Raw genomic sequence first — 21,255 nt, forward strand, 5'->3', positions numbered from 1 at the left:
TCCCTCCACCCGGATTCCCTGCGGTTCCTGGGTTTCAAATTGGGGGACGAGTTTTACGTGGATCGGTGTCTCCCCATGGGCTGTTCGGTCTCCTTCGGTGCCTTTTTTGAGAGATTTAGCACGTTTTTGCACCGGTGCGTCCAAGCCGCCTCCGGGCAACCCGGGGTGGCCCATTACCTGGACAATTTTCTCTTTGTGGGCCCAGGGGGAAGTCCGGTCTGTGGCGATATTCTGGCGGTGGCTAGGTCCTTGTTCGACAGCTTGGGAGTTCCCGTAGCGCAGGACAAGTGTGAGGGCCCCTGCAGTTGCCTTAGCTACTTGGGAATCGAAATTGACACGGTGGCGGGTTGTTGTCGCCTCCCCGATGACAAAGTGCGGAAGCTATTGGGCTTAATTCACGATTGTTTAGGCAAGCGCAGGGTTCGGCTTAAGCAGGTACAGTCTTTGCTGGGTTCTTTCAACTTTTCGTGTCGGATTATCCCCATGGGGAGAGTTTTCTGTCGCAAACTTGAACGGGCCATGGCGGGGACGGTCCGGCAGCATCACACCGTATACCTTTCCCGCGAGATCAGGGATGATTTGCGGATTTGGGTTTCTTTCCTGGTATCCTTCAACAGGGAGTTTTTGTGGCCTCCCCCTTGTTGTTCCAACAGTTTGATCCAGTTGTTCACGGATGCTTCGGGCAGTCAGGGCTTTGGGGCGTTTTTTGCTGGGGCATGGTGTGCTGCTGCTTGGCCGTCCTCTTGGGTGGCACGGGGTTTCACCAAGAATCTCCTGTTGCTGGAGTTTTTCCCGATCATAGTTGCCCTTGAGTTGTGGGCCGGTCAGTTCTCGAATCGGGACATTTCGTTCCGTTGCGACAACTTGGGGGTGGTGCACGCTATCAATAACCAACGTTCGTCCTCTCCACAGGCTTTGCGGCTGTTGCGTCATATGGTGTTAGTTTGCTTGCGGCTCAATATTAATTTCAGGGCCCGTCACGTTCCCGGTATCGACAACGGAATTGCGGATGCGTTGTCTCGGTTCCAGTTTGATAGATTCCGGGTGTTGGTTCCGGGAGCGGCGGCGGAGGGTTTACTGTGCCCGCCTTCTGTCTGGCAGATTGTCGTGTCGGGTTAGCTGCTCTGGCCAGGTGTGCGTTGGCTCCTTCCACGCTCAGGGCGTATGATGCGGCCTGGCGTCATTGGTCGGCCTTTCAAAGTAGGTACGGTGTGACAGGTGAGTCCCCGGCTGACGTTTTGCTGGCCTTTGTTTGGGAACATTATCAAAGGGGTAGGTCAAAGGCGGCCATGTCTGCTGCCCTTGCGGGCATTGCTTTTCACTCTCGGCTCCGCGGGATGACGGACCCCACCGGGTCTTTTGTCCTTTCCAGAGCGCTTAAAGGATGGGCTAGGATGCGTCCGGCGCCCGCGGACTCCCGTAGACCCGTGACGTTGCAGCTTCTAACGGAGTTGCTGCGTGTGCTGCCTCAAATTGCGATCTCGGAGTTCGAGGTGGCTCTATTTAGATGTGCTTTTGCGCTAGCTTTCTTTGGGGCTTTCCGGGTGAGCGAGTTAGTGGCGTGCAGTAAGGCATCTCGTGACTCCGGTATGCTTTACGGGAATGTGCGCCTGCAGGATGGCCTGTTGCTCTGTAGGATTGTGCGGTCCAAGACAGATCAAACAGGTTGGGGTCGCTGGGTGTCCTTGGAGGCCCGGGAGGAAGCGAGTGTGTGCCCGCTGAGGTTGGCACAGGAGTATCTCCAGTTGAGGCCTTCAGGGGGCGACCAGTTGCTGGTGCATGCGCACGCTGGCCCGCTGACGAAGTTTCAGTTTGCTGCAGTGTTTAAGAAATGTTTGGAGGCGCTTGGCTTGCGCGGGGCGGTCTTCGGTACCCATTCCTTTCGGATTGGGGCGGCTTCCCATGCAGCGGCTACGGGCTCATCCCCTGCGGCTATTCGGGAGCTGGGCCGTTGGAAGTCTGCCTCCTATAAGTCTTATGTCCGTTGTGATAAGATGTAGTTGCGCCTGTTGCGCTAACCCAAAAACTTGTTTACTCGTCGGTTTTTGAACGCTTACCGTTCAGGAATCGAGGGTGTGAAGTGAATTTTTCAATTTTCCTCCGAGGGGGCCTAATTTCAATTGGCTGTTCTCTCAAGGTCCACTGGAGGTTTTTTGAGTTTTCTCCTTCACTTGGGTTATTTCGTTTATTGCATTATCTATGTTTTGTGTTCAAATTTCTGATGTTAGGGTGTTTTTCTTTTTCAGCTGTCGTTGATTTTGGGGAGCATGTGTGGCTGGTTGGCCATTCTTATGTTCCCATGGCACTTAGGGCGGATGATGTTTTCGGATCTAGGGAGTTGCGTTGGGTAGGTGTCAGGGGCATGCTTTGGGGTGATTTGTTGCAGATCCTTTTTCATCGTGAGTGCAGCTGGGGTCGCCCCAGTTGTATCGTCCTGCATTTAGGTGGCAATGATTTGGGCCGAGTTAAGGGCATAGATTTAATTTTGTCCATTAAGGCGGATTTGGTGGCGATTCGTTGTCAGGAGTCTGTATTGTTTGGTCGGAGATAGTTCCGCGTTTTCATTGGCGGGATGCGGTGCGTTTCTCAGCTCTGGAGAAGGCTCGCAAGAAGGTGAATTCGGCGGTGTCTCTGTTCGTTAGGGCCATAGGGGGAGTAGCTGTCAGGCATCCTTTACTTGTGCTGCGTAACCGGCAGTTCTACAAGGAGGATGGGGTCCATCTTTCTCCGGACGGAGTGCAGGTTTTCCTCAAAGATGTTTTTGGTCCTTTTCGTTAGGTTTCTTTAGTTTGTTCTTAGTTTGTTCTTATTGTTTTGTTCGGATGGCGGCGGCGGTTTTGTAAACCTTTGGTGGCGGGAAGTCGCTACCAACCAGCGGTCAAACAGGCATAAGTGGTCATTGTGGGGTACCCTCTTTAGAAGGACGGCAGGTGTGTCCTTCTCTTGCGGTTGGACATTTAGACGTTCCCCTGCGGGAACCGAACGGTTGCCAGAGAAAAGAGTGGTGAGGCCAGCACAATGCGGGTTATGCAGGAAGGAGGCGGGGTCTGGGTACTCCCCTCCTTGGTTTGGTGGTTTTCATCTAGGTGACTGGAGCTGGTGTCTGGTAGCGACTTTTCCTTTGCCATCCTCCAATCTAAATTTAATTTCACAATTTAAATTAATTCCATTTCAATTACAATTATAGTTTAAAGAGTTGGTCAGCGATCAATAAATATCGTCTGACCTTTAACTCCAGCTACGGTGTCCGTGTCTTTATTTCAGTGTTGTGTCAATTTATTTTTGTGATAAGCTAGCTTAAGAAAGGTTAATGTAATCACAATAAAGTTATGGGCGCCTTATATGAATTCAGTTGAATATGAAATATATATTATTAACAAATGACAAAGGACATCAGACACAGAAACCTGTGGCGAGTACAGCGGTAGCAGAGTGTGCCAACTTGCCCAAAGTGTGATGAGCAAAGTGAGCCTGCAAGAGTACACGTTGGTGTACTGGTGGTGGTCCCATAGCATGGAATACACAAGATGTGGACTAAAAAAAACAAAAAAAACTTGTGCCAACCATTTTTGTGTCGACCATTATCATGTGGATATTTTCCAACCATTGTCATGTTGATATTTTCACCCTGTCGACCTCGGTACCCATCGACCTTTTGTACCTGTCGACCTGATGCATGTGGACCATATGTTGTTGACGTACTGACTGTAGATCTATTATACCACACCCAATTGCAGACCAGTCCATTCACAAATGACCGCTCAGCATGTCAGGACTCCACAGGACAAAGATATTTGCACATTTTTTTAAACAATCATTTTTAGAGCGCTCCTGAAATCACTTTTGTGGGTTTAGTTATATAGTATAACATCCTTTTTCTACAATGAATCATTACCATGCAATAGAAGACATTGCTCCCGTTTACACATCCCACAAAACCAATTTTCTCTTAGAAATCAATATCAAAACCTATTGTTCCCTCTGGCACTGTCACAGCACTGGCTGTTGTCCCAAACGCTCCTCTTCCTCATCGTCTGGCTCCTATCTGTCTGCAGCGACTTGTCTGCTATGCATTCACTGTTCCTTATTTACAGCTCTGCAGAAAGAGCTGGTACTTTATATAGGCTGCATTATTCAGCTGAGTTTTATTATAAGGATTTAATAAGAAAAAATAAAAATAAAACATGTATTTTTGCGTTCATATGTTATCTGTTCTCTTTTTAATTAGGTGCTATTTTAGTAGTTTAATACTAAGGTTATGCCTAAAGACTGCACCCATTAGGCTCTGTGTGTGTATGGATGGCAACTTATGCTTTTTTTTTTAAACAATTCAATTATCACATTTTCATATTGTTACATTAATGTTCTAGATAAATGCAGTGCACAAAAATAATTGCTGATTTAAGAGTTGCAACAAAGGTCATATTAGCATTACTTCCATTGTTCTCTAAGAACTGGATATTTCTAATGTTGGTAGAACATAATGATGTAAACCCACCATCTGGAATGAATTATTTGCATTATTTATATTAGCCTGTAGCTGTACAGCAGAACTTAAATCATTGCTTCTGCTTCATCCTAGCATTAAGCATGATGTGTTTGCTTTGAACTAGATAATTAATCTGACAACATACAACTGAAATGGGCAATATGAAGTACACACACACACACACACACACACACACACACACACACACACACACCAATTATATAAAACACAAATTATAATATACTAGTACAATTATCAAATACATATAATGAACATTGATATACAGTACCTTTACATTTTTGAACAACTTAACTTTAGAATCAATAAATTGTGATGTTTAAGCAACCAATTATAAACGTACAGTAAGTGGCCCATACCTCAGGTAGGTATCGGGTTAATTCCTCATTCTGCCAATGCCTGGGCTGGGAGATTGTGGAAATCCAACATGTTGGAAATCCTCCATTCTGACTAAAAAAATAATCAGGATTGGTGAGTCGGGGATTTTTATTTATAGTATTCTGAGTTTTTTTGGCAATTCCTCAACAAATCGTCATCATCAGTGTCTGCTTATTGGTGGGTCAGATCTGCGGATTGGATTGGATCTTCAGAACGGGCAATTTGGGCATAGATGTATGGCCCACATAACTATTGTAGAAATGTTAACCACTTAACTACGGTGAATATTTTTTCCAAAAACCGCTCAGAAATTGTCAGGTCTTTTGTGATTGAATTAGGTAAATAACATATATTTAAAACTTATTCAAAACGATTTTATTATATATATATATATATATATATATATATATATATATATATTAAAGACAGGAGAAAAACGATTTTATTTTATATATATATATATATATATATATATTAAAGACAGGAGAAAAACTGCACACAATTAAATTTTTAAGTAAAAAAGAAGAGACCCGCACACCACCTTTAAGTTTGAAAGTGCTTCTTATTTATGAGTGCTATATATCTAGAAAAAATATTGAGGATGCGATTCAAAAATGCCTTGTTTTCGATCGAGAGACATTACTGAAAAGGGATAGGAAAGAAACAGAAATAGACCAATTTTCTTGGTCACCTCACGTTTTTTAAGGGATTCTGTTCTAAGACAATGGCATATACTGGAAACTAGAGATGTGCACTTGAAATTTTTCGGGTTTTGTGTTTTGGTTTTGGGTTCGGTTCCGCGGCCGTGTTTTGGGTTCGACCGCGTTTTGGCAAAACCTCACCAAATATTTTTTGTCGGATTCGGGTGTGTTTTGGATTCGGGTGTTTTTTTTCAAAAAACACTAAAAAACACCTTAAATCATAGAATTTGGGGGTCATTTTGATCCCAAAGTATTATTAACCTCAAAAAACATAATTTCCACTCATTTTCAGTCTATTCTGAATACCTCACACCTCACAATATTATTTTTAGTCCTAAAATTTGCACCGAGGTCGCTGGATGACTAAGCTAAGCGACCCTAGTGGCCGACACAAACACCTGGCCCATCTAGGAGTGGCACTGCAGTGTCACGCAGGATATCCCTTCCAAAAAACCCTCCCCAAACAGCACATGACGCAAAGAAAAAAAGAGGCGCAATGAGGTAGCTGTGTGAGTAAGATAAGCGACCCTAGTGGCTGACACAAACACCGGGCCCATCTAGGAGTGGCACTGCAGTGTCACGCAGGATGGCCCTTCCAAAAAACCCTCCCCAAACAGCACATGACGCAAAGAAAAAAAGAGGCGCAATGAGGTAGCTGTGTGAGTAAGATAAGCGACCCTAGTGGCCGACACAAACACCGGGCCCATCTAGGAGTGGCACTGCAGTGTCACGCAGGATGTCCCTTCCAAAAAACCCTCCCCAAACAGCACATGACGCAAAGAAAAAAAGAGGCGCAATGAGGTAGCTGTGTGAGTAAGATAAGCGACCCTAGTGGCCGACACAAACACCGGGCCCATCTAGGAGTGGCACTGCAGTGTCTCACGCAGGATGTCCCTTCCAAAAAACCCTCCCCAAACAGCACATGACGCAAAGAAAAAAAGAGGCGCAATGAGGTAGCTGTGTGAGTAAGATAAGCGACCCTAGTGGCCGACACAAACACCGGGCCCATCTAGGAGTGGCACTGCAGTGTCACGCAGGATGTCCCTTCCAAAAAACCCTCCCCAAACAGCACATGACGCAAAGAAAAAAAGAGGCGCAATGAGGTAGCTGTGTGAGTAAGATAAGCGACCCTAGTGGCCGACACAAACACCGGGCCCATCTAGGAGTGGCACTGCAGTGTCACGCAGGATGTCCCTTCCAAAAAACCCTCCCCAAACAGCACATGACGCAAAGAAAAAAAGAGGCGCAATGAGGTAGCTGTGTGAGTAAGATAAGCGACCCTAGTGGCCGACACAAACACCGGGCACATCTAGGAGTGGCACTGCAGTGTCTCACGCAGGATGTCCCTTCCAAAAAACCCTCCCCAAACAGCACATGACGCAAAGAAAAAAAGAGGCGCAATGAGGTAGCTGTGTGACTAAGCTTAGCGACCCTAGTGGCCGACACAAACACCGGGCCCATCTAGGAGTGGCACTGCAGTGTCTCACGCAGGATGGCCCTTCCAAAAAACCCTCCCCAAACAGCACATGATGCAAAGAAAAAAAGAGGCGCAATGAGGTAGCTGTGTGACTAAGCTTAGCGACCCTAGTGGCCGACACAAACCCACACCGGGCCCATCTAGGAGTGGCACTGCAGTGTCACGCAGGATGGCCCTTCCAAAAAACACTCCCCAAACAGCACATGACGCAAAGAAGAAAAAAAGAGGCGCAATGAGGTAGCTGTGTGAGTAAGCTAAGCGACCCTAGTGGCCGACACAAACACCTGGCCCATCTAGGAGTGGCACTGCAGTGTCACGCAGGATGTCCCTTCCAAAAAACCCTCCCCAAACAGCACATGACGCAAAGAAAAAAAGAGGCGCAATGAGGTAGCTGTGTGAGTAAGATAAGCGACCCTAGTGGCCGACACAAACACCGGGCCCATCTAGGAGTGGCACTGCAGTGTCTCACGCAGGATGTCCCTTCCAAAAAACCCTCCCCAAACAGCACATGACGCAAAGAAAAAAAGAGGCGCAATGAGGTAGCTGTGTGAGTAAGATAAGCGACCCTAGTGGCCGACACAAACACCGGGCCCATCTAGGAGTGGCACTGCAGTGTCACGCAGGATGTCCCTTCCAAAAAACCCTCCCCAAACAGCACATGACGCAAAGAAAAAAAGAGGCGCAATGAGGTTGCTGTGTGAGTAAGATAAGCGACCCTAGTGGCCGACACAAACACCGGGCCCATCTAGGAGTGGCACTGCAGTGTCACGCAGGATGTCCCTTCCAAAAAACCCTCCCCAAACAGCACATGACGCAAAGAAAAAAAGAGGCGCAATGAGGTAGCTGTGTGAGTAAGATAAGCGACCCTAGTGGCCGACACAAACACCGGGCCCATCTAGGAGTGGCACTGCAGTGTCTCACACAGGATGTCCCTTCCAAAAAACCCTCCCCAAACAGCACATGACGCAAAGAAAAAAAGAGGCGCAATGAGGTAGCTGTGTGACTAAGCTTAGCGACCCTAGTGGCCGACACAAACACCGGGCCCATCTAGGAGTGGCACTGCAGTGTCACGCAGGATGGCCCTTCCAAAAAACACTCCCCAAACAGCACATGACGCAAAGAAGAAAAAAAGAGGCGCAATGAGGTAGCTGTGTGAGTAAGATAAGCGACCCTAGTTGCCGACACAAACACCGGGCCCATCTAGGAGTGGCACTGCAGTGTCTCACGCAGGATGTCCCTTCCAAAAAACCCTCCCCAAACAGCACATGACGCAAAGAAAAAAAGAGGCGCAATGAGGTAGCTGTGTGAGTAAGATATGCGAACCTAGTGGCCGACACAAACACCGGGCCCATCTAGGAGTGGCACTGCAGTGTCACGCAGGATGTCCCTTCCAAAAAACCCTCCCCACACAGCACATCACGCAAAGAAAAAAAGAGGCGCAATGATGTAGCTGTGTGAGTAAGATAAGCGACCCTAGTGGCCGACACAAACACCGGGCCCATCTAGGAGTGGCACTGCAGTGTCACGCAGGATGTCCCTTCCAAAAAACCCTCCCCAAACAGCACATGACGCAAAGAAAAAAAGAGGCGCAATGAGGTAGCTGTGTGAGTAAGATAAGCGACCCTAGTGGCCGACACAAACACCGGGCCCATCTAGGAGTGGCACTGCAGTGTCACGCAGGATGTCCCTTCCAAAAAACCCTCCCCAAACAGCACATGACGCAAAGAAAAAAAGAGGCGCAATGAGTTAGCTGTGTGAGTAAGATAAGCGACCCTAGTGGCCGACACAAACACCGGGCTCATCTAGGAGTGGCACTGCAGTGTCACGCAGGATGTCCCTTCCAAAAAACCCTCCCCAAACAGCACATGACGCAAAGAAAAAAAGAGGCGCAATGAGGTAGCTGTGTGAGTAAGATAAGCGACCCTAGTGGCCGACACAAACACCGGGCCCATCTAGGAGTGGCACTGCAGTGTCTCACGCAGGATGTCCCTTCCAAAAAACCCTCCCCAAACAGCACATGACGCAAAGAAAAAAAGAGGCGCAATGAGGTAGCTGTGTGACTAAGCTTAGCGACCCTAGTGGCCGACACAAACCCACACCGGGCCCATCTAGGAGTGGCACTGCAGTGTCACGCAGGATGGCCCTTCCAAAAAACACTCCCCAAACAGCACATGACGCAAAGAAGAAAAAAAGAGGCGCAATGAGGTAGCTGTGTGAGTAAGCTAAGCGACCCTAGTGGCCGACACAAACACCTGGCCCATCTAGGAGTGGCACTGCAGTGTCACGCAGGATGTCCCTTCCAAAAAACCCTCCCCAAACAGCACATGACGCAAAGAAAAAAAGAGGCGCAATGAGGTAGCTGTGTGAGTAAGATAAGCGACCCTAGTGGCCGACACAAACACCGGGCCCATCTAGGAGTGGTACTGCAGTGTCTCACGCAGGATGTCCCTTCCAAAAAACCCTCCCCAAACAGCACATGACGCAAAGAAAAAAAGAGGCGCAATGAGGTAGCTGTGTGAGTAAGATAAGCGACCCTAGTGGCCGACACAAACACCGGGCCCATCTAGGAGTGGCACTGTAGTGTCACGCAGGATGTCCCTTCCAAAAAACCCTCCCCAAACAGCACATGACGCAAAGAAAAAAAGAGGCGCAATGAGGTAGCTGTGTGAGTAAGATAAGCGACCCTAGTGGCCGACACAAACACCGGGCCCATCTAGGAGTGGCACTGCAGTGTCACGCAGGATGTCCCTTCCAAAAAACCCTCACCAAACAGCACATGACGCAAAGAAAAAAAGAGGCGCAATGAGGTAGCTGTGTGAGTAAGATAAGCGACCCTAGTGGCCGACACAAACACCGGGCCCATCTAGTAGTGGCACTGCAGTGTCTCACACAGGATGTCCCTTCCAAAAAACCCTCCCCAAACAGCACATGACGCAAAGAAAAAAAGAGGCGCAATGAGGTAGCTGTGTGACTAAGCTTAGCGACCCTAGTGGCCGACACAAACACCGGGCCCATCTAGGAGTGGCACTGCAGTGTCACGCAGGATGGCCCTTCCAAAAAACACTCCCCAAACAGCACATGACGCAAAGAAGAAAAAAGGAGGCGCAATGAGGTAGCTGTGTGAGTAAGATAAGCGACCCTAGTGGCCGACACAAACACCGGGCCCATCTAGGAGTGGCACTGCAGTGTCACGCAGGATGTCCCTTCCAAAAAACCCTCCCCAAACAGCACATGACGCAAAGAAAAAAAGAGGCGCAATGAGGTAGCTGTGTGAGTAAGATAAGCGACCCTAGTGGCCGACACAAACACCGGGCCCATCTAGGAGTGGCACTGCAGTGTCTCACGCAGGATGTCCCTTCCAAAAAACCCTCCCCAAACAGCACATGACGCAAAGAAAAAAAGAGGCGCAATGAGGTAGCTGTGTGAGTAAGATAAGCGACCCTAGTGGCCGACACAAACACCGGGCCCATCTAGGAGTGGCACTGCAGTGTCACGCAGGATGTCCCTTCCAAAAAACCCTCCCCAAACAGCACATGACGCAAAGAAAAAAAGAGGCGCAATGAGGTAGCTGTGTGAGTAAGATAAGCGACCATAGTGGCCGACACAAACACCGGGCCCATCTAGGAGTGGCACTGCAGTGTCACGCAGGATGTCCCTTCCAAAAAACCCTCCCCAAACAGCACATGACGCAAAGAAAAAAAGAGGCGCAATGAGGTAGCTGTGTGAGTAAGATAAGCGACCCTAGTGGCCGACACAAACACCGGGCCCATCTAGGAGTGGCACTGCAGTGTCACGCAGGATGTCCCTTCCAAAAAACCCTCCCCAAACAGCACATGACGCAAAGAAAAAAAGAGGCGCAATGAGGTAGCTGTGTGAGTAAGATAAGCGACCCTAGTGGCCGACACAAACACCGGGCCCATCTAGGAGTGGCACTGCAGTGTCTCACGCAGGATGTCCCTTCCAAAAAACCCTCCCCAAACAGCACATGACGCAAAGAAAAAAAGAGGCGCAATGAGGTAGCTGTGTGACTAAGCTTAGCGACCCTAGTGGCCGACACAAACACCGGGCCCATCTAGGAGTGGCACTGCAGTGTCACGCAGGATGGCCCTTCCAAAAAACACTCCCCAAACAGCACATGACGCAAAGAAAAAAAGAGGCGCAATGAGGTAGCTGTGTGAGTAAGATAAGCGACCCTAGTGGCCGACACAAACACCGGGCCCATCTAGGAGTGGCACTGCAGTGTCACGCAGGATATCCCTTCCAAAAAACCCTCCCCAAACAGCACATGACGCAAAGAAAAAAAGAGGCGCAATGAGGTAGCTGTGTGAGTAAGATAAGCGACCCTAGTGGCCGACACAAACACCGGGCCCATCTAGGAGTGGCACTGCAGTGTCTCACGCAGGATGTCCCTTCCAAAAAACCCTCCCCAAACAGCACATGACGCAAAGAAAAAAAGAGGCGCAATGAGGTAGCTGTGTGACTAAGCTTAGCGACCCTAGTGGCCGACACAAACCCACACCAGGCCCATCTAGGAGTGGCACTGCAGTGTCACGCAGGATGGCCCTTCCAAAAAACACTCCCCAAACAGCACATGACGCAAAGAAGAAAAAAAGAGGCGCAATGAGGTAGCTGTGTGAGTAAGCTAAGCGACCCTAGTGGCCGACACAAACACCTGGCCCATCTAGGAGTGGCACTGCAGTGTCACGCAGGATGTCCCTTCCAAAAAACCCTCCCCAAACAGCACATGACGCAAAGAAAAAAAGAGGCGCAATGAGGTAGCTGTGTGAGTAAGATAAGCGACCCTAGTGGCCGACACAAACCCACACCAGGCCCATCTAGGAGTGGCACTGCAGTGTCACGCAGGATGGCCCTTCCAAAAAACACTCCCCAAACAGCACATGACGCAAAGAAGAAAAAAAGAGGCGCAATGAGGTAGCTGTGTGAGTAAGCTAAGCGACCCTAGTGGCCGACACAAACACCTGGCCCATCTAGGAGTGGCACTGCAGTGTCACGCAGGATGTCCCTTCCAAAAAACCCTCCCCAAACAGCACATGACGCAAAGAAAAAAAGAGGCGCAATGAGTTAGCTGTGTGAGTAAGATAAGCGACCCTAGTGGCCGACACAAACACCGGGCCCATCTAGGAGTGGCACTGCAGTGTCTCACGCAGGATGTCCCTTCCAAAAAACCCTCCCCAAACAGCACATGACGCAAAGAAAAAAAGAGGCACAATGAGGTAGCTGTGTGAGTAAGATAAGCGACCCTAGTGGCCGACACAAACACCGGGCCCATCTAGGAGTGGCACTGCAGTGTCACGCAGGATGTCCCTTCCAAAAAACCCTCCCCAAACAGCACATGACGCAAAGAAAAAAAGAGGCGCAATGAGGTAGCTGTGTGAGTAAGATAAGCGACCCTAGTGGCCGACACAAACACCGGGCCCATCTAGGAGTGGCACTGCAGTGTCACGCAGGATGTCCCTTCCAAAAAACCCTCACCAAACAGCACATGACGCAAAGAAAAAAAGAGGCGCAATGAGGTAGCTGTGTGAGTAAGATAAGCGACCCTAGTGGCCGACACAAACACCGGGCCCATCTAGGAGTGGCACTGCAGTGTCTCACACAGGATGTCCCTTCCAAAAAACCCTCCCCAAACAGCACATGACGCAAAGAAAAAAAGAGGCTCAATGAGGTAGCTGTGTGACTAAGCTTAGCGACCCTAGTGGCCGACACAAACACCGAGCCCATCTAGGAGTGGCACTGCAGTGTCACGCAGGATGGCCCTTCCAAAAAACACTCCCCAAACAGCACATGACGCAAAGAAGAAAAAAAGAGGCGCAATGAGGTAGCTGTGTGAGTAAGCTAAGCGACCCTAGTGGCCGACACAAACACCTGGCCCATCTAGGAGTGGCACTGCAGTGTCACGCAGGATGTCCCTTCCAAAAAACCCTCCCCAAACAGCACATGACGCAAAGAAAAAAAGAGGTGCAATGAGGTAGCTGTGTGAGTAAGATAAGCGACCCTAGTGGCCGACACAAACACCGGGCCCATCTAGGAGTGGCACTGCAGTGTCTCACGCAGGATGTCCCTTCCAAAAAACCCTCCCCAAACAGCACATGACGCAAAGAAAAAAAGAGGCGCAATGAGGTAGCTGTGTGACTAAGCTTAGCGACCCTAGTGGCCGACACAAACACCGGGCCCATCTAGGAGTGGCACTGCAGTGTCACGCAGGATGGCCCTTCCAAAAAACACTCCCCAAACAGCACATGACGCAAAGAAAAAAAGAGGCGCAATGAGGTAGCTGTGTGAGTAAGATAAGCGACCCTAGTGGCCGACACAAACACCGGGCCCATCTAGGAGTGGCACTGCAGTGTCACGCAGGATGTCCCTTCCAAAAAAACCTCCCCAAACAGCACATGACGCAAAGAAAAAAAGAGGCGCAATGAGGTAGCTGTGTGAGTAAGATAAGCGACCCTAGTGGCCGACACAAACACCGGGCCCATCTAGGAGTGGCACTGCAGTGTCTCACGCAGGATGTCCCTTCCAAAAAACCCTCCCCAAACAGCACATGACGCAAAGAAAAAAAGAGGCGCAATGAGGTAGCTGTGTGACTAAGCTTAGCGACCCTAGTGGCCGACACAAACACCGGGCCCATCTAGGAGTGGCACTGCAGTGTCACGCAGGATGGCCCTTCCAAAAAACACTCCCCAAACAGCACATGACGCAAAGAAGAAAAAAAGAGGCGCAATGAGGTAGCTGTGTGAGTAAGCTAAGCGACCCTAGTGGCCGACACAAACACCTGGCCCATCTAGGAGTGGCACTGCAGTGTCACGCAGGATGTCCCTTCCAAAAACCCTCCCCAAACAGCACATGACGCAAAGAAAAAAAGAGGCGCAATGAGGTAGCTGTGTGAGTAAGATAAGCGACCCTAGTGGCCGACACAAACACCGGGCCCATCTAGGAGTGGCACTGCAGTGTCTCACGCAGGATGTCCCTTCCAAAAAACCCTCCCCAAACAGCACATGACGCAAAGAAAAAAAGAGGCGCAATGAGGTAGCTGTGTGACTAAGCTTAGCGACCCTAGTGGCCGACACAAACACCGGGCCCATCTAGGAGTGGCACTGCAGTGTCACGCAGGATGGCCCTTCCAAAAAACACTCCCCAAACAGCACATGACGCAAAGAAAAAAAGAGGTGCAATGAGGTAGCTGTGTGAGTAAGATAAGCGACCCTAGTGGCCGACACAAACACCGGGCCCATCTAGGAGTGGCACTGCAGTGTCTCACGCAGGATGTCCCTTCCAAAAAACCCTCCCCAAACAGCACATGACGCAAAGAAAAAAAGAGGCGCAATGAGGTAGCTGTGTGACTAAGCTTAGCGACCCTAGTGGCCGACACAAACACCGGGCCCATCTAGGAGTGGCACTGCAGTGTCACGCAGGATGGCCCTTCCAAAAAACCCTCCCCAAACAGCACATGACGCAAAGAAAAAAAGAGGCGCAATGAGGTAGCTGTGTGAGTAAGATAAGCGACCCTAGTGGCCGACACAAACACCGGGCCCATCTAGGAGTGGCACTGCAGTGTCACGCAGGATGTCCCTTCCAAAAAAACCTCCCCAAACAGCACATGACGCAAAGAAAAAAAGAGGCGCAATGAGGTAGCTGTGTGAGTAAGATAAGCGACCCTAGTGGCCGACACAAACACCGGGCCCATCTAGGAGTGGCACTGCAGTGTCTCACGCAGGATGTCCCTTCCAAAAAACCATCCCCAAACAGCACATGACGCAAAGAAAAAAAGAGGCGCAATGAGGTAGCTGTGTGACTAAGCTTAGCGACCCTAGTGGCCGACACAAACACCGGGCCCATCTAGGAGTGGCACTGCAGTGTCACGCAGGATGGCCCTTCCAAAAAACACTCCCCAAACAGCACATGACGCAAAGAAGAAAAAAAGAGGCGCAATGAGGTAGCTGTGTGAGTAAGCTAAGCGACCCTAGTGGCCGACACAAACACCTGGCCCATCTAGGAGTGGCACTGCAGTGTCACGCAGGATGTCGCTTCCAAAAAACCCTCCCCAAACAGCACATGACGCAAAGAAAAAAAGAGGCGCAATGAGGTAGCTGTGTGAGTAAGATAAGCGACCCTAGTGGCCGACACAAACACCGGGCCCATCTAGGAGTGGCACTGCAGTGTCTCACGCAGGATGTCCCTTCCAAAAAACCCTCCCCAAACAGCACATGACGCAAAGACAAAAAGAGGCGCAATGAGGTAGCTGTGTGAGTAAGATAAGCGACCCTAGTGGCCGACACAAACACCGGGCCCATCTAGGAGTGGCACTGCAGTGTCACGCAGGATGTCCCTTCCAAAAAACCCTCCCCAAACAGCACATGACGCAAAGACAAAAAGAGGCGCAATGAGGTAGCTGTGTGAGTAAGATAAGCAACCCTAGTGGCCGACACAAACACCGGGCCCATCTAGAAGTGGCACTGCAGTGTCACGCAGGATGTCCCTTCCAAAAAACCCTCCCCAAACAGCACATGACGCAAAGAAAAAAAGAGGCGCAATGAGGTAGCTGTGTGAGTAAATTAAGCGACCCTAGTGGCCGACACAAACACCGGGCCCATCTAGGAGTGGCACTGCAGTGTCTCACACAGGATGTCCCTTCCAAAAAACCCTCCCCAAACAGCACATGACGCAAAGAAAAAAAGAGGCGCAATGAGGTAGCTGTGTGACTAAGCTTAGCGACCCTAGTGGCCGACACAAACACCGGGCCCATCTAGGAGTGGCACTGCAGTGTCACGCAGGATGTCCCTTCCAAAAAACCCTCCCCAAACAGCACATGACGCAAAGAAAAAAAGAGGCGCAATGAGGTAGCTGTGTGAGTAAGATAAGCGACCCTAGTGGCCGACACAAACACCTGGCCCATCTAGGAGTGGCACTGCAGTGTCACGCAGGATGTCCCTTCCAAAAAACCCTCCCCAAACAGCACATGACGCAAAGAAAAAAAGAGGCGCAATGAGGTAGCTGTGTGAGTAAGATAAGCGACCCTAGTGGCCGACACAAACACCGGGCCCATCTAGGAGTGGCACTGCAGTGTCTCACGCAGGATGTCCCTTCCAAAAAACCCTCCCCAAACAGCACATGACGCAAAGAAAAAAAGAGGCGCAATGAGGTAGCTGTGTGAGTAAGCTAAGCGACCCTTGTGGCCGACACAAACACCTGGCCCATCTAGGAGTGGCACTGCAGTGTCACGCAGGATGTCCCTTCCAAAAAACCCTCCCCAAACAGCACATGACGCAAAGAAAAAAAGAGGCGCAATGAGGTAGCTGTGTGAGTAAGATAAGCGACCCTAGTGGCCGACACAAACACCGGGCCCATCTAGGAGTCGCACTGCAGTGTCTCACGCAGGATGTCCCTTCCAAAAAACCCTCCCCAAACAGCACATGACGCAAAGAAAAAAAGAGGCGCAATGAGGTAGCTGTGTGAGTAAGATAAGCGACCCTAGTGGCCGACACAAACACCGGGCCCATCTAGGAGTGGCACTGCAGTGTCACGCAGGATGTCCCTTCCAAAAAACCCTCCCCAAACAGCACATGACGCAAAGAAAAAAAGAGGCGCAATGAGGTAGCTGTGTGAGTAAGATAAGCGACCCTAGTGGCCGACACAAACACCGGGCCCATCTAGGAGTGGCACTGCAGTGTCTCACGCAGGATGTCCCTTCCAAAAAACCCTCCCCAAACAGCACATGACGCAAAGAAAAAAAGAGGCGCAATGAGGTAGCTGTGTGAGTAAGCTAAGCGACCCTAGTGGCCGACACAAACACCTGGCCCATCTAGGAGTGGCACTGCAGTGTCACGCAGGATGTCCCTTCCAAAAAACCCTCCCCAAACAGCACATGACGCAAAGAAAAAAAGAGGCGCAATGAGGTAGCTGTGTGAGTAAGATAAGCGACCCTAGTGGCCGACACAAACACCGGGCCCATCTAGGAGTGGCACTGCAGTGTCTCACGCAGGATGTCCCTTCCAAAAAACCCTCCCCAAACAGCACATGACGCAAAGAAAAAAAGAGGCGCAATGAGGTAGCTGTGTGAGTAAGATAAGCGACCCTAGTGGCCGACACAAACACCGGGCCCATCTAGGAGTGGCACTGCAGTGTCACGCAGGATGTCCCTTCCAAAAAACCCTCCCCAAACAGCACATGACGCAAAGAAAAAAAGAGGCGCAATGAGGTAGCTGTGTGAGTAAGATAAGCAACCCTAGTGGCCGACACAAACACCGGGCCCATCTAGGAGTGGCACTGCAGTGTCACGCAGGATGTCCCTTCCAAAAAACCCTCCCCAAACAGCACATGACGCAAAGAAAAAAAGAGGCGCAATGAGGTAGCTGTGTGAGTAAGATAAGCGACCCTAGTGGCCGACACAAACACCGGGCCCATCTAGGAGTGGCACTGCAGTGTCTCACACAGGATGTCCCTTCCAAAAAACCCTCCCCAAACAGCACATGACGCAAAGAAAAAAAGAGGCGCAATGAGGTAGCTGTGTGACTAAGCTTAGCGACCCTAGTGGCCGACACAAACACCGGGCCCATCTAGGAGTGGCACTGCAGTGTCACGCAGGATGTCCCTTCCAAAAAACCCTCCCCAAACAGCACATGACGCAAAGAAAAAAAGAGGCGCAATGAGGTAGCTGTGTGAGTAAGATAAGCGACCCTAGTGGCCGACACAAACACCTGGCCCATCTAGGAGTGGCACTGCAGTGTCACGCAGGATGTCCCTTCCAAAAAACCCTCCCCAAACAGCACATGACGCAAAGAAAAAAAGAGGCGCAATGAGGTAGCTGTGTGAGTAAGATAAGCGACCCTAGTGGCCGACACAAACACCGGGCCCATCTAGGAGTGGCACTGCAGTGTCTCACGCAGGATGTCCCTTCCAAAAAACCCTCCCCAAACAGCACATGACGCAAAGAAAAAAAGAGGCGCAATGAGGTAGCTGTGTGAGTAAGCTAAGCGACCCTAGTGGCCGACACAAACACCTGGCCCATCTAGGAGTGGCACTGCAGTGTCACGCAGGATGTCCCTTCCAAAAAACCCTCCCCAAACAGCACATGACGCAAAGAAAAAAAGAGGCGCAATGAGGTAGCTGTGTGAGTAAGATAAGCGACCCTAGTGGCCGACACAAACACCGGGCCCATCTAGGAGTGGCACTGCAGTGTCTCACGCAGGATGTCCCTTCCAAAAAACCCTCCCCAAACAGCACATGACGCAAAGAAAAAAAGAGGCGCAATGAGGTAGCTGTGTGACTAAGCTTAGCGACCCTAGTGGCCGACACAAACACCGGGCCCATCTAGGAGTGGCACTGCAGTGTCACGCAGGATGGCCCTTCCAAAAAACACTCCCCAAACAGCACATGACGCAAAGAAGAAAAAAAGAGGCGCAATGAGGTAGCTGTGTGAGTAAGCTAAGCGACCCTAGTGGCCGACACAAACACCTGGCCCATCTAGGAGTGGCACTGCAGTGTCACGCAGGATGGCCCTTCCAAAAAACACTCCCCAAACAGCACATGACGCAAATAAAAATGAAAGAAAAAAGAGGTGCAAGATGGAATTGTCCTTGTGCCCTCCCACCCACCCTTATGTTGTATAAACAGGACATGCACACTTTAACCAACCCATCATTTCAGTGACAGGGTCTGCCACACGACTGTGACTGAAATGACGGGTTGGTTTGGACCCCCACCTAAAAAGAAGCAATTAATCTCTCCTTGCACAAACTGGCTCTACAGAGGCAAGATGTCCACCTCATCATCATCCTCGGATATATCACCGTGTACATCCCCCTCCTCACAGATTATCAATTCGTCCCCACTGGAATCCACCATCTCAGCTCCCTGTGTACTTTGTGGAGGCAATTGCTGCTGGTCAATGTCTCCACGGAGGAATTGATTATAATTCATTTTAATGAACATCATCTTCTCCACATTTTCTGGATGTAACCTCGTACGCCGATTGCTGACAAGGTGAGCGGCGGCACTAAACACTCTTTCGGAGTACACACTTGTGGGAGGGCAACTTAGGTAGAATAAAGCCAGTTTGTGCAAGGGCCTCCAAATTGCCTCTTTTTCCTGCCAGTATAAGTACGGACTGTGTGACGTGCCTACTTGGATGCGGTCACTCATATAATCCTCCACCATTCTTTCAATGGTGAGAGAATCATATGCAGTGACAGTAGACGACATGTCCGTAATCGTTGTCAGGTCCTTCAGTCCGGACCAGATGTCAGCATCAGCAGTCGCTCCAGACTGCCCTGCATCACCGCCAGCGGGTGGGCTCGGAATTCTGAGCCTTTTCCTCGCACCCCCAGTTGCGGGAGAATGTGAAGGAGGAGATGTTGACAGGTCACGTTCCGCTTGACTTGACAATTTTCTCACCAGCAGGTCTTTGAACCCCAGCAGACTTGTGTCTGCCGGAAAGAGAGATCCAAGGTAGGCTTTAAATCTAGGATCGAGCATGGTGGCCAAAATGTAGTGCTCTGATTTCAACAGATTGACCACCCGTGAATCCTTGTTAAGCGAATTAAGGGCTCCATCCACTAGTCCCACATGCCTAGCGGAATCGCTCTGTGTTAGCTCCTCCTTCAATGTCTCCAGCTTCTTCTGCAAAAGCCTGATGAGGGGAATGACCTGACTCAGGCTGGCAGTGTCTGAACTGACTTCACGTGTGGCAAGTTCAAAGGGCATCAGAACCTTGCACAACGTTGAAATCATTCTCCACTGCGCTTGAGACAGGTGCATTCCACCTCCTATATCGTGCTGAATTGTATAGGCTTGAATGGCCTTTTGCTGCTCCTCCAACCTCTGAAGCATATATAGGGTTGAATTCCACCTCGTTACCACTTCTTGCTTCAGATGATGGCAGGGCAGGTTCAGTTGTTTTTGGTGGTGCTCCAGTCTTCTGTACGTGGTGCCTGTACGCCGAAAGTGTCCCGCAATTCTTCTGGCCACCGACAGCATCTCTTGCACACCCCTGTCGTTTTTAAAAAAATTTGCACCACCAAATTCAAGGTATGTGCAAAACATGGGACGTGCTGGAATTTGCCCATATTTAATGCACACACAATATTGCTGGCGTTGTCCAATGCCACAAATCCACAGGAGAGTCCAATTGGGGTAAGCCATTCCGCGATGATCTTCCTCAGTTGCCGTAAGAGGTTTTCAGCTGTGTGCGTATTCTGGAAAGCGGTGATACAAAGCGTAGCCTGCCTAGGAAAGAGTTGGCGTTTGCGAGATGCTGCTACTGGTGCCGCCGCTGCTGTTCTTGCGGCGGGAGTCCATACATCTACCCAGTGGGCTGTCACAGTCATATAGTCCTGACCCTGCCCTGCTCCACTTGTCCACATGTCCGTGGTTAAGTGGACATTGGGTACAACTGCATTTTTTAGGACACTGGTGAGTCTTTTTCTGACGTCCGTGTACATTCTCGGTATCGCCTGCCTAGAGAAGTGGAACCTAGATGGTATTTGCTAACGGGGGCACACTGCCTCAATAAATTGTCTAGTTCCCTGTGAACTAACGGCGGATACCGGACGCACGTCTAACACCAACATAGTTGTCAAGGCCTCAGTTATCCACTTTGCAGCAGGATGACTGCTGTGATATTTCATCTTCCTCGCAAAGGACTGTTGGACAGTCAATTGCTTACTGGAAGTAGTACAAGTGGGCTTACGACTTCCCCTCTGGGATGACCATCGACTCCCAGCAGCAACAACAGCAGCGCCAGCAGCAGTAGGCATTACACTCAAGGATGCATCGGAGGAATCCCAGGCAGGAGAGGACTCGTCAGAATTGCCAGTGACATGGCCTGCAGGACTATTGGCATTCCTGGGTAAGGAGGAAATTGACACTGAGGGAGTTGGTGGGGTGGTTTGCGTGAGCTTGGTTACAAGAGGAAGGGATTTACTGGTCAGTGGACTGCTTCCGCTGTCACCCAAAGTTTTTGAACTTGTCACTGACTTATTATGAATGCGCTGCAGGTGACGTATAAGGGAGGATGTTCCGAGGTGGTTAACGTCCTTACCCCTACTTATTACAGCTTGACAAAGGCAACACACGGCTTGACACCTGTTGTCCGCATTTCTGTTGAAATACTTCCACACCGAAGAGCTGATTTTTTTGGTATTTTCATCAGGCATGTCAATGGCCATATTCCTCCC

This window comes from Pseudophryne corroboree, chromosome 1, assembly GCF_028390025.1.
Source record: "Pseudophryne corroboree isolate aPseCor3 chromosome 1, aPseCor3.hap2, whole genome shotgun sequence".
NCBI lineage: Eukaryota > Metazoa > Chordata > Amphibia > Anura > Myobatrachidae > Pseudophryne > Pseudophryne corroboree.